The sequence below is a fragment of the Grus americana genome, chromosome 2, assembly GCF_028858705.1.
Source record: "Grus americana isolate bGruAme1 chromosome 2, bGruAme1.mat, whole genome shotgun sequence".
Taxonomy (NCBI): domain Eukaryota; kingdom Metazoa; phylum Chordata; class Aves; order Gruiformes; family Gruidae; genus Grus; species Grus americana.
This window is the reverse complement of record NC_072853.1, coordinates 89,545,130-89,558,471: the sequence shown is the minus strand read 5'-3', so window position 1 is coordinate 89,558,471 and position 13,342 is coordinate 89,545,130. Positions and strand designations below refer to the sequence as shown.

The window sequence follows — 13,342 nt, the reverse complement described above, 5'->3', positions numbered from 1 at the left end:
GTTGGTGTTATACAATAAACAATACCAGAGGTTTCAAAATCCTGGTAACAAGAGCACGGGGAAAGTGGTGCTTCTCCCGCTGGAACTTTGTGTTGATTTCCAGATCTGACTCTGAAGATAGGCTGTGGTTAAGGCAGAGGAGGCTGGTCCCAGGGTAATAAAATCTGCCTCCCAGCTGATCACCCTCACCACTGTCTTTGGGTAGGGCTGTCTCTCTCACATCCATTTTGCCCCAGCAGTGGTACCTGGGGCCGTGATTTTTCTGTACCGAGGGATGGGAAGGGATGTAGAGGAAACAGACAGCGAGTAGCGCTCGTGCAACAGGGCAGAAGGCTGTCACGAAGCAAACATTTACCAAATTCATTCTTTTCCTTCACAAGCGTTACCGAGAAAGGCTTCCCCACCCCAAAAGTAAAAATACATGTGGTGAAATACTGAGAAAGGTGCTGCGCAAGAGCAGAGCTTGTTGCGTTGGTGTATCTCACAATTCAAGATGGAAAAGGGCAGAGCGGACTTTCTTCATCTCTATAAATAGCATGCTGCTTTTTATCTGTGTTAAAAGATTTACAGAATCCTTTCTTTTGGCACTTGATCACTCTAGCTGGCAGCGTAAACATAGGAACTCCAAGAACACAGAAAATCAGAGGAGAAGAAAAATGTCTGTGCAGTCCTACTGGGATTCCTCAAACCAAGGCAGTCAGGCCTCTCACACATTAGATATTGCTTCTTGATTTTTTTTTTTTCCCCTTTACTGCCAACACTAGCACAGTGAGGACAGAGTGCAGGAAAGGCAACCAAGAAGGGGAAATGAAGTTCTGACCCATGAGTTAGCAGTTCTAGTCAATCCCAAAGTGCTCCAGGTGTCTACACTAAACTTCTTACAGTTACTGAAATGGTGGCAAAAAAACCCTGATCCTGTGTGCGGAAGAGCAAATGCACTGCCACACGAATTACCATATTTACTGCCAAAGGCACAGAGCTGATATTAGAATTGATAGCAACAGTTTAAAATAAGTTTCCTATAAAATTTCAAAATGGATTTTTAAGTTAAAAAATACCTTTCAGAAAAATGCAACAATAAAATCCAAATCATTTTTAAATATTTTAAAAATTTAAATATTATATGACAAGCATGCTGGTTTGTATGATATACCTACACAGGGAAAGATATGAAAATGAATGAGACCATGTCTTTATCAATAACTGAAAAATATTTTTCTCTTAGGCAGAATTGATACATGGTATATGTTACTCACATATTGTATAATTCACTCTGTTAAACTGAATGTTTTCTTACCAAAATCCAGTTGTGAAGGCTGTCCACAGGCTACATGACTGATCCATGCTGACTGGACATGCCTGTAAATCTGATGATATCGGGAAGAAACGTGTGCCTTAATCAAAGCCGGCAGCGAAATAATCTCTCTTTACCTATAGTGAATGCATTCACGACATCTCCCTCTCCATTTCTCTTTCTCAGCTTTCTGAACTTCTCTTTTTCTATAGATTTTTGTGCTTTCATAAAATAAGCTCTATCATCTAACGCGCACAACGATTTATTGTACAATTAACTTTTCAGTCATCGTATCCAAACACCCCACGTTAGATGTGAAAATAAGAAAATCCCGTGGTTCTGTCAACGCGTTTTCCAGGAATTCAGCAGGCACCGGGTGGTCTCGCCGACACCGCGCGTGGGCTGCGCGGCCCCTTGCACCAGACGACGAGTGCGTCCCCGCCGGTGAGAAGCAGCAGGGCGCTTTGGTGGCTGCGGAAAATGGGGGTGCTCCCACCTTCGCTGCGCACACAATGCTTCATGTCTCGCTGCTCCCTTGAACAGAGCCGACCTGGCAGCGGGGGAGATGCGTTCCGCAGGGGCAGCGTGGGGAACGGGGCCAGAAGAGGACGGGAGGTACCGAACACGCCGGGGAAGGGAGCGGGGCTGGGAGCGCTGGGGAATGGCACTGCTGCCTAGGAGACCCCGCTTCTGTGTCACCAAATTAAGTTATTTCACCGCCATTGGGGCTGAAAGACCTGGTCATCTCTTTTGGAGAAAATGTGGTCATCTCAGTGGTTTTGTGAAATCTCGATGTTTCCAGCACAACAAGGCACTATTATTTCAGTGTTACACAGCCTTTTGAGAAACCATACATTTTTGGACTTGAAGTCTTGCTAAGGTGTAAATATTAAAGCTATGTTCATTTACACCAGCTGAGATAGATAGATAGATTTATTTATTTATTTATTTATTTCAAACTAGCAGCACATTTAATTCGAGTATCCTGACAGGAGAACTGAAGTTTATCCTTACAATTCTTATTTTTGTAGTCACTGTTATTTCTTGGCGCTCTCTGTACTTGAAGAAACAATAGCAAGGTTTGCATTATGAAGACTATAATTAAAAAATAAAAAATAAAATGCATTTATGCTTACTCTGCATTAGTTTGTTTTTAACGTAAACTTTTAAAATTAAATACCCTGGATCTCTTATTTAAAAATGAAAAATGTTTAATATAAGCAGATGACAAGACTTCAAAAGATTATTGTTAACAAAAAGAGTAAATAGAATTTTTTAATTTATTAGAAAAATGGCCTTACAAATGTTCTTTTCAAGTGTTGTTAACATACTGATGTCACTGGATACTTTCCACTGTCTGGAACTAATTCCATTTAAGTCAATGAAATATATACAATTTTTCCTTTATAAAAGTTAAGAAAAACTTACAGCTTGTTCAGGTGTTTCTGGTATGATTATGACTTTTACTGGGTGTCTTGTTTAAGCTGGTGTGATCACTATCTCATTGCCTACCTGCTAAAGTGATTTTTAAGATTACTGACTTGCATTCTGTAGGATCGAGTCTAATGCTAGATATTAATTTTTGCTAACTTCATCACGTTGATCATGACAGTCAAAAAAAAAAGGAGAAAAGAAAAATAAATTCAGAAATTTGGTCATAAGTGCTGTTTCAGAATAAATTATGGATGAAACTTCCACAGTTCAAAGAAGAACCCAGAATGTTGACATATTACTGTGCTAGTAACTGTATTGTGCCTATACAATACCCCCACAGTTACAACAGAATTTTTACACCGTGGAATTAGAATAAGCCTGGAGCTTATTAAGTTCAGCGATGAATCGAGTCCCACAAAATGCTTATCTGGAGCCATCCCTCTGCTTATCAGGATTTTGGCAAAACGCTTCTCTGTGGTTTCAAGCAGGCTAGAGCTATTGTGAAAATCACCTTTCTTTTGCTACTTCAGCATTTCTGTTCTCACAACCGATAATGAAAATTTACAAGGAATTTAAAAAAGAGAAGTAATTAGAAGCTCCCTCATCTTTCCTCCTTGATTCTGAAAGTTGGAAGAAATGAACAAATATTTGGAGATAACTTTATATCTAGCTATTTTCTATCAGCCACCAAAATTCTTCTGAAAAAATGAGGGAAAAGATTGTAGAAAATGTTAATTTTGATCTAGCAGACTGTGATGTTTTTGTGGCATGCTTACTACGGGAGGAAAGAGAAAGTAATTCTAAGTATTTTGGCTGTATTTTTAAAACAGTTTTTTGTGCTTTGTTTTTTTGAGATAATTAGGTCACAAAACATAGCAGTATGATCATGACCTCCATTCGGATGCAGTTAGAGTCAAGTGTAAAGTCTTGTAAAAGTACAGAGGATATGCTTTCCAGAACACAAGTTTATGCAAATAGCACTGTACACATGCATTTTTTAATAATAAGGCAGTAGGTCTGTAATTTTAACAGCAGAAATAAGAATTGTACATCTAATGCTAAAAATGCTACCTTTCAAAGATGATTTCCTTTGGTCCTGAACTCTGAATCTGAAATTGTGCATGTTAAAAAATTAATACTTAAGGTTTTAATTTTTTTATTTTTAAATTTTCTGGAAGGTGTATCTCAGGAGCATGTAACTTTGAAATGTTACATCAATTCATTAGCATTTACACAGGTAAAAATACTGACCCATGATATTTAGAAATATAAACAGAAATCCTGGTTCTACTTATCTCTCTCTGGCTGGTATCTGAGGGATACACTACACTACACAGTCAGGCCCTGATGACAGCACTAGAAAGAAATCCCCAAAGCAGTTGTTGGGTTTGGGGTTGGTTGGGGCTTTTTGGTTTGGTTTGGGTTTTTTTGAGGGGGGATCTGGGGCAAAAGTGAAACTTTCCATGTTAGAAAGCTGATAACATTTTTCCTTAACACCTACAATTTTCCACCACAAAACCCAAACCATGATGTTCTAAGAAAGGTAACGTTAACGTGACCCTGAGATTTTGCCACATCTTACAGGTGCTGCAGTTTTTGTATTTGATGTTCCCGTTTTCGTCTCTGACTCACGCTTGTGGGTAAGTCCATCTCCCCTTGTACAGCTCAGCCTCCTCCCAGGTTGAACGCTGATCCACGCTGCGGAGCTGACGGCGCTGCTGACGTCAGCAACCTCGCGGCAGTCGGTGGCGGGTAACACACCGTAACGCACTGACAGCAAGTATTAGCTGCACCCAAGCCAGTGGGGCAAAGCCGAGATGCTCTGAGATCCAGAGCCCGTGCAGTGACCAAGGTGCAGGGCATCTGCATCCCAAATCACTCCTGTCTGTGAGAGTGCAGGTTAAGGAAAACCCAAATTTTTAGAAATAAAACACAGCGTATTGTAAGCACTGATTTTGGTTTGTTTCTTATTTATGTAGTGCATGTGGCTAGCTGATTTTTCTCATCAAAATGTAAGGTGAAGATAAAGGTTGAAATATTTATAATTTCCCATGCAATGAACTTTGGGAGTTTTGAAGACGTCTAGAATGACATATTGGTGCTACCACACCTTCCAAACTAGAGATTGGAGGGTCAAGCACATACGCTGCCTCACAGCAGTGTAGGAACTCCTGTAGGGCTAAAGTACAAGTCATAGAGATTTAGGGCACAGGTTTAAAAATCTGGAGTCATTTTCCTTTGTGCTATTTTGGAGAAGGCCTAAGTCATTTACCTCAGATATGTAAGGTCTATTTTTACACAGACTAAAGGCATTTTTAGTACTTCCACATGGAGTAAAAAAAGCTTTAAAAGAACTGTAAATATAATTTGTTTTGTCATTAAAGACCTTTAATACTGCCACAGTGACAAAATGGGAATCTGAGTCCAAGCATTACTCAAGTCAATAGTTTTGCATTTTCTTCTGCAAATTTTACCCCAAGTCCTTAGCTCCTGACTCTCCAATAACTTTCTGAGTGCTTTTTGTTGCTCTATTACAAAAAGCGCCTTTTAGGCTGAAAATCCTCTACTCTGGTAACTTGTGTGTGTTTGCTCTTTCGAGACATCAGTAAAATATATCTGTGTGCATTATATTCAACTTGCTTGGATATCACACTGAAATGTAAACTTTTATATCTATACAAAAGTTATAGATATGGGTTTGGAGATAATTTCTGAATATTTTTCAGAATTTCATCCTTGCCAGAGAGACCAAGAGTTTATATTTTTTGTACTCTGTTTTTCTGATATATTGCCATGTTGATGATGTGTGTAAAGGTGACCAATATTTACCAAGCAAAAACCTGTTTAGTAGAGGAACAATTGGTTTTAATTTTTTTTTTTATCATTTTGCCCATATTCAGGTTCTTTTTATTATTTTTTATAAATTTTATTTCCTTGACAGTGGTAAATGGGAAAAAAATCAGGAGGGAGAAAAAAAGTAAGGAGGGAGGAAAACTGCAAAACCAGGATGTTAATTTTTTTTTTTTGGTAGGATTTTCAGTGAAAGACAGAATCAAAATTTGCAGATCGAGCACAGCCTCCTACAAAGCATGTTCCTTCTCTTTTAAGCATCTCATTTGTATTTGCTCAGAGTTGTGAGCATGTTTCTTCTGCATGTGGTGATAGAGAAGATAAAGTGGAAGGTGCAGTGTTTGTTGCAAGGAGGTACCAGGCTTTCCTCCCTCTCCTCGCCAAGCAGAAGTTAGCTGGTTACAGTGGCTGTAGCTGCATTCCTCACTGCTCTGACTTTGTCTTCTCTGAGTGACTATTACAGTCTTCCCTCCTGTCTCAGTTGGCACTTAATGATTTTCTCAATTAAAGCAGACAAAAATGGGGATCTGTTCTACTGCGGGTGTTTAAACGCAGCGGGGGTGTGTGTGTGTGTGGATACAGGGCGTAAGGACTCATCTTCTGGGTTTGCAAGAAATGCCACCTGGAAGGAGCTTAGAAAAAAAAGACAACAGTTTCAATTTCACATCAGGTTTCTGAATATAACTTTCCAATGTCTCTTTTCTGGTCTTCTGTTATCTCCCGTCAGCCTATTTTCTTATTTTCTCATCTGGCAGCCTCTTCGCATGGATGTGAATGACGATTCAAATGCTTCAGAAGCTGTTGTTTTCAACTTTTATTAATGTTTCCCAACTCATTCTCTTGTTTTCCTGCTGACAGGCTGCCAAAATCACCCTCTGGTGAATTCTAAAAGGGTCTGAGTAGCAGAAATTGGACCCAAAATTTGTTGCAGATAATTACTCGATCAGATCTTTGTCACAAAAAATATTTGACAGCCCACACATCTCTATTTTAAAGCAGTCCATAACATAAAACTATCAGAACTTTTCTTTCTTTAAGACCAAGCAGCACATAGTAAGATCAAAGATACTTCATTTAACTGGGTAGCATACTTGATTCTGCATAATTTTTTGTTGATTCTGGAGATTGGGCTTAGGCTGGGATTTCAACCACGTCCAAGAGGGTACACCATTCCCTCCTGTTTCTGGGAATAATACACTGTAATGGTAATCAAGTCTGAGTTGTTTCATCCCAGATCTCATTCAACACAGCATCACCAGTAATAGCCTGCCAAGGAATATTTCTGCCAAGTTCCAAACCTGGATCTTGGATGAAGCAAAGGGAAAAAAAATATTCCAGGAAATAAAGCTAGAGATTGTGTTCTGATCACAACCTATTTTGGGATAGGATTTCAGGAATTTAATAACTGCTGTGTGAATACTCATACATATAGACATGATCAATAAAGTTCATACTTTATGTTTCCCACTTGTGAAGCTTGGTTGAATTTGATTTATGTTTTTTTCCTAGCAGCATGGGACACAATATTACAGATTTACGATGGATAGTCAATTTATAGTATTTAATTTAAACACTGCTGGGATGTTGTACAAAAGTTTGAGGCAACCAAAACAAATCTTAAGTCAGTGTCAGAAAAAAAAAATGTTCTTTCTTAAAAAAAAAAACCCTAACATAAGAAGAAAATAAAAACCAGAAGGAATAGGAGAAATAGGAATAGTTGATTTTTAAAGTGTGTCGAAATAATTATCATTGCAAAGCCCATCACTGGTGGGATGGGAATACACTGGTGCCTTGCAGAGGAGCATAGGGATAAGGAAAGAAGAGTGGGGATGAATATCTGAGTCTGATAACTTTCATAAGTAACACCTTACCAAGTTCCTCTGACATTCTTAGAATATAGGGATTTCACTTGGCTGTGGAATTTCAGTTGTTCAGTTAAAATTGGAAGCAAAAAACGACAACAAACCAAACCGAAAAAAAGAAAGAAAGAAAAAAAAAAGGAAGAAAAAAAAAAGGAGAAACAAGAAGGAAAGAGAAAGAGGGCAGAGAAAGGGAGGGAGGAGCCAGGCAGGTGAGATTATTCAGTGCTCATGGAAATACCATCATTTCTTCTGGTGGTTCTCAACAATGTTTACAGCTACGTGCTTCTCCACCTGTTTGGCAGGTCTTTACTCCTCATCTTGCTCGCTAATCCATTTCATTCATTAATTGCTAGTTCTCAGGAAGGAAGGTCAGATACAGCAACTTGAAATAATTAATCTAATTTGTTTGTAAATTTATTGACCATAACTGTTTGGGTAAGTGAACTTCAGCTACAGGTTGCAATACTCTCACTGATATGCAGATTGACATCTACTACATTTTTGAACTCATACATTTTCTTGTACAAACACCAAATAACTCCTTGCAAGCCTGTCTGTCCCGATCCAGTACCCCCTGAAGTCTTTAATTAGGCCCTGCCTGTGTACATCTACTGGGGTATTCTGTAAAACCTCGTTTGCGCCTAACGACAGATGAACCAGCTAAGGCTCAGTGTTTGAGTGCAGGTTAAAGCGATACGCCGTGTGATTACTTTCAGAAACAATGCTAGAGGTCTTGCTGTGAAGGTGAAGAAATTGTGGGTGATTAAGTAATATCCTGTACTCCAGAGGGCACGCGTTTGCTGGAGAATGTCTTGCGTGAGATATCCCTTCCTCTGTTTGTTATTCTGTCAATAGGAACCGCAGCAGCGATATCTAAACTCCAAAGTCGCACATTCTTATAGGTTAATGCTAAATCATCAGCATGCCTTCTTCAAACATTAACCGATGAATCCTCACGGCAGCCCTGTTTGCGAAGTACCTCTTATCCTTGTTTTATAGGCTGGGAAGACAGAAAGGCTTAAACCAATCATTTAGGACTCAGACACTGCTGGACTCCCCAGATAGAAGGATTTCTGACCAAACACAAAACCCATAGGTTAATCTCAAAGTAAACCTCGTAGAAGGAAAAATAATACTTGATGGTGGGGTAAACACAGTCAAAATTAATAAATAATCACTTCACTGGAAGGCGGTAGCAAAATGATCTGTAAAAGGTTAAACAACATAAAGAAACACTTTGTTTAGTTTATTAAGCAAACAAAGCCTTATATGGACATAAAATTATTGCAACACTGGGTTCAGAAATTAACCCCTGTATAGGTTGTAGTGTAGAACTGCCTGGTTCTTTGAAAAGAAGGAAGTCAAAGGTATTTGCAAGCCTGTCTGTCTTCTAATAAGTAGCTGTGTTTGAAAGACACCTTGGTTCTAAACTTTAATATTGCCTTTTCAGTCAAATTGCCTTCAATTACACTGAAATCTAGTATCGATTAATAAAATCTGGTACTAAACTGAATTCAAGGGGAGATTTTATGTTCATAAGACTCCAGAATAGAAAAATAAGAGAGTACAAGATTATTCAACTAATCTGCTTATAAAGTATGGAAAATAAGTCAGATGAATCAAGTAAAAAAATAACAAGAAAATTTACAAGATGCCACTCAGTCTTGGAGCTTGCAGCAACCCTACTGATATAACAGGATATCTTAATTTTTCCAGGCTCTTGCGGCGATGTGTGGCTGTGTATGCTGATGGGGATGCTCAGTCTGCAAACAATTGGCACTGCACCCTCCGCAGATCAGGAGGGTTGAAGCCTTCATCCTCTCATTGAGAGGCTCTGTACTAGGGAAAAAAAACCCAAAAGCAGCTCTGTAGTTAGAGTACCATACTGTGTGTGCACAATAAGCCTCTGATTGTCTTTTGGAAAACTCTTTACCAGTGCTTCAACAACAGCTTGTTTTTAATCTTTGTTATTTTCAGCCCTTTATTTATTTTAAAACGCACAGTGGAAATTGGCTACATCTGGGCTCAAGGTTGCCAAAACATGTCACATACAAATTACAGTAATTTGTTTTTTAAAAAATCCTCCCCAAACATCCTCAAAATGTTCAGACTTACATTTCTGGCATGTAGGATGAGTCTAAATGATTTTGAAATCCATGTGTGGAAGGTGGAAAGAGGGGAAAAAAACCCAACCTCACCGGTCCTCAAACGTCATGTTTCAATCAGACCGGTTCCTGTTTTCACATTAGGCTGAAGTGACACAGCGGAGGAACACAGCACAACAGAAAGATACATCCAAGCACATTTCTTTGCATGGGGTAGGTTTGCATGGTCTTTTTGTCAGCCTAAATTATACAAGTTTCTTAATTTGCAGGACCAAAATTGACAGCCATCCCAAATAACTTTTTAACTTGTAGATCCTTAAGTCATAAGAAGGCCTGAATGTTAATAATATAATTCCATCTGGGCAATAAAAAAGGAAATAAAATGTAAATCAAAATTATAACTGGTCATTTTTTCACCTGAGAAAAGTGGTGAATTCTTTAGAAAAAACGCTTATTATTACTGTTGCTTCTCACTTCTTGTTATCTCTAGCTTTAAATATGGCCAGAAGGCTAAGGCTGGACCTACCACTGTGAGCTTTGTAGACCGTCAAACCGTGGTTTTGTCACCAGTGGCAACATCCGCAAACAAAGACCTCGAGTGTTAACGATGGCAGTTCCCAAAAAGCTGATACAATGGCTGTCTTAAGGTAGGCCAAGAAGCTTTAGTATGAGTGGGAGAGGATTATCAGAGATCTGGTACTACCAGACATGGGAGGAAAGTTGGCAATTGAGCAAGGATTGTCAAAGGCTGCGAATGCAAAGAACACTTTATTATGGCAGAATTATAATTGCAGTAATTTTTCAAATGTGAATAGCAAAACAACCACCTGTTAAATCATATTGATTTAAATCACAAAAGCTATTGAATTTTCCATAAGCAGCTGGATGTTCCGCTGTCATGTATTTTCTATAAGAGAAAGTGAAATAAAACTGTAAGAGACAGAAACTGTGAGAGAAACAGTGGGGAAAGAAAGGTCCTGAGTTCCCATTATCTCTGGGGTAGATATGTCTTTGCTGGATAATTGTGCTTTGGATTGATTTGCTGCCTCTGGCACTTTGTTTGGAAGATGACTTCTATTTGTCCCTTCTCCCCAACTACTTCCACCCTATTATTTAAAAGCTAATTATCTTAGGAAATACTAATTGCCGAGCTGGGCAACTTAATTTTCCAACCTGCAAAGTCTCCATTATTTCCACTTGCCACTTTCGACCCAGGAACACTTGCAAGGAACAGTTTTACTTTTACGACTAGTTTTCCAACCCACCACAGGCGAGACCTCAGACACGCTGTAAGATCCCACGTTTTTGCCTGAAGCGAAGACCAGTATTTTACATCCGATTTTCCTCCTCCCAGGCTTTGACAGAACAAGGAACCTGATATCAGATGATGGTGGGGACTGGGAAAATGAGACAGCTCTAAAACCAGTGTGTGAAGTTTCCAGGCCTTGTTCGAGTACAGCAGATGGAGCTGCCTGCCCTGCTGGTACATAGCAACTGCCTGGAACTAAGCAAGCACAACAGATCCTGCATCTCTCTGATTTCCAAGATTTGTGGGACTACACGATGCACAACCCGTGAAACACGAAATGAAACTCTGAGGTTTTAATATCCTTGAGAAGTCAAAGATAGTTTGCTTGTAGGTTGTTTTTCCCCTAGATGCTATATCTTCTCTTTTTCTTCTCTTCTTCACTTCTCCTCCAGTGGAAGAAACCGTAACCTTCTGAAGGCAGATAGCCCCTGTATCCTTTGTGCCTTTTAAATAGCAGTTATATAGCCCACTTCCCTCACACTTCCAAGATAAGGTTAGCAAGGTAAGACTTAAAAGCGCTGCTGTATTTTTAGCTTACATTTGCTTTGATGTTAATAGTTTGGTGCTGCTATGGAGTAACAAACAAAGAAACCACAAAAAACCCCAAGTGTGTGGCGTGGTTCCCAAGTCTATATTATGGGCGGACCTAGACGCAAAGGTCAGACCAACACAAACATGTTTTTCTAGCTATGTCTGCATAAATCTGGGCAGATAAAGATCATTATGAGGGATTCTCATTGAATTTCCAAACACCACCCTAGATGCAGTATATATGCAGTGTAGATGAATCTTTTGTATATGTCTCTGCCAATATGTTATGCTTGTTTGTTTTTAAACAGCTCCACAGTAAATCCCTTTCCATTTCAAAGAAAATAGCTTTCATCCAAGAAAAAATAAGCCAGCCTACGTAGGATTACTGAAACTCTAACATGGAGATGGCTTGGTAAGGTCAATGTTCTGATGCTGCGTCCCTGTGCTTGGGGATGAAGGGTGAAACACTGTCTCTTTTGAAAGCCTTATCCAGCACCAGTTATTCACACTCCTCTTTACAGAGTGTATTCTCGAACAGAGAATAGAAGGTCTGAAAGGCAGAACGAAGGATGAATAATTCAAAACGGAGACCATGCCCGCATTGGGGTAAAACAATTTTAAGAAGAGCTTTGCCAGATTACACATGCTTAAGTTTGCGTCTGGAATATTATGTTAAATGTTGTTATATAATATTGTATTACCTTGGGCAGTTTTTTGCAGTCTATAAGATTCTCCTTATTTACCTTTAGTTTAAACCTACGTAGCTCTGTAAATTTCATTGGACTTGTTTTACACCGCGTAAATTAAGTTAGCATCCAGCGTTTGCTTTCTCTGACCTGCTCAGTTATCGTATTTCCTCCTTTATGAATCTCCGACTAAGGTATTTACAGCAACAGTACTCACAACACCACATGCCTGGTGGTACAATCTGAGGGAGCGGGGAAGTTAATAGCACTGCAAAGTGCAGCAGCGAAGAGGCTTATTAGAAAAAAAAAAAGCTTATAACTTTTGGGGATGCTTCAGGATAACAGAGCAAAATCCTTCGTATTCAAAATGCAATTGTAAGGAAAGAAACTGAAAAATAGACAAGCCAGAGTTCCTCGTGTATCTGCTCTGCCTGACTGTACCGGATCTACCAGTTGCAAAATGACCTTCCAAACGGACCTGCTTACAGGCTCAGCTGGAAACAGGAAATCCAAACTGCTCTTGTCAGAATCAGTAAGAAATACTGCAGCGGAAACTTCTTTTGCAGTGGAATGTGGCAGTTTGTCACAATTAAAATGTTTCTCAGGAACACCACAGTTTTAAGCAATTTTCCAAGCAGATTTCTTGTTTGTCTTGAAAGTCATTTCCACTGACTGGAAACTCTGGCTGAAGCCCACTGCTGTCAGGAGTCCCAGTTTCCCAAGAGCTCCCCTGAGCCGTCCTGGGGAGAACAGGTGGGTTAGGCTATCTCTGCATCCAGCTTCTTTACTTATTTATAGCTAGCCAAGTGAGCAGGCAGATTTTGGTGCTGGCTGGGGAGCCATGTTAGGCTGCTTAGGGAAAAATGACATGTAATGTCCGTGTTTGGACTTTCCTCTTAACTCCCAAAAAATGTAAATAACAAAGGAAGATTTTAAAAAATATATATTAAAAAAATCATTTGTTAAATTATCACAATTATTTTAATTTTCTTGGCAAATTTTCATTTTGTGTTTCATTTAGTCTGAGACTTAATTAGTACTGACTAATAGGTGACCGGGATTTAACCAGCAAGGTGGCAATTCACATAGAAGTCTATAATTCCTTAGAGTTCTCCTCCTTCCCCCCAAATTTTTATCATTGTGCTTGATGCTTCAGTATTTTCCAGTAAGCCCTGATGAGACATGAAGCAGCACTGGGTGCAGTCTGCTATTTGGATCTCTGCTGCGTTAACAGTGCTTCTAGTAATTTCGGGGGTTTTTCTGTTGGGTTT

At 39.3% G+C, this 13,342-nt stretch overlaps 1 long non-coding RNA gene across 3 annotated transcripts in view; it reads left to right on the top strand.

Moving 5' to 3' along the window:
• The window catches only part of LOC129203033 (uncharacterized), a 29,654-nt gene extending 27,286 nt beyond the window's left edge, over positions 1-2,368 (top strand). For 2 of the 3 annotated variants that reach the window (XR_008575901.1, XR_008575903.1), the window contains exon 3: positions 1,653-2,368. This is a non-coding gene — a long non-coding RNA (uncharacterized LOC129203033). Of the gene's footprint in view, positions 1-1,579 lie in introns of all 3 variants that reach the window. The other variant, XR_008575902.1, reaches the window with a different exon arrangement.
• Positions 2,369-13,342: the final 10,974 nt, after the last annotated feature.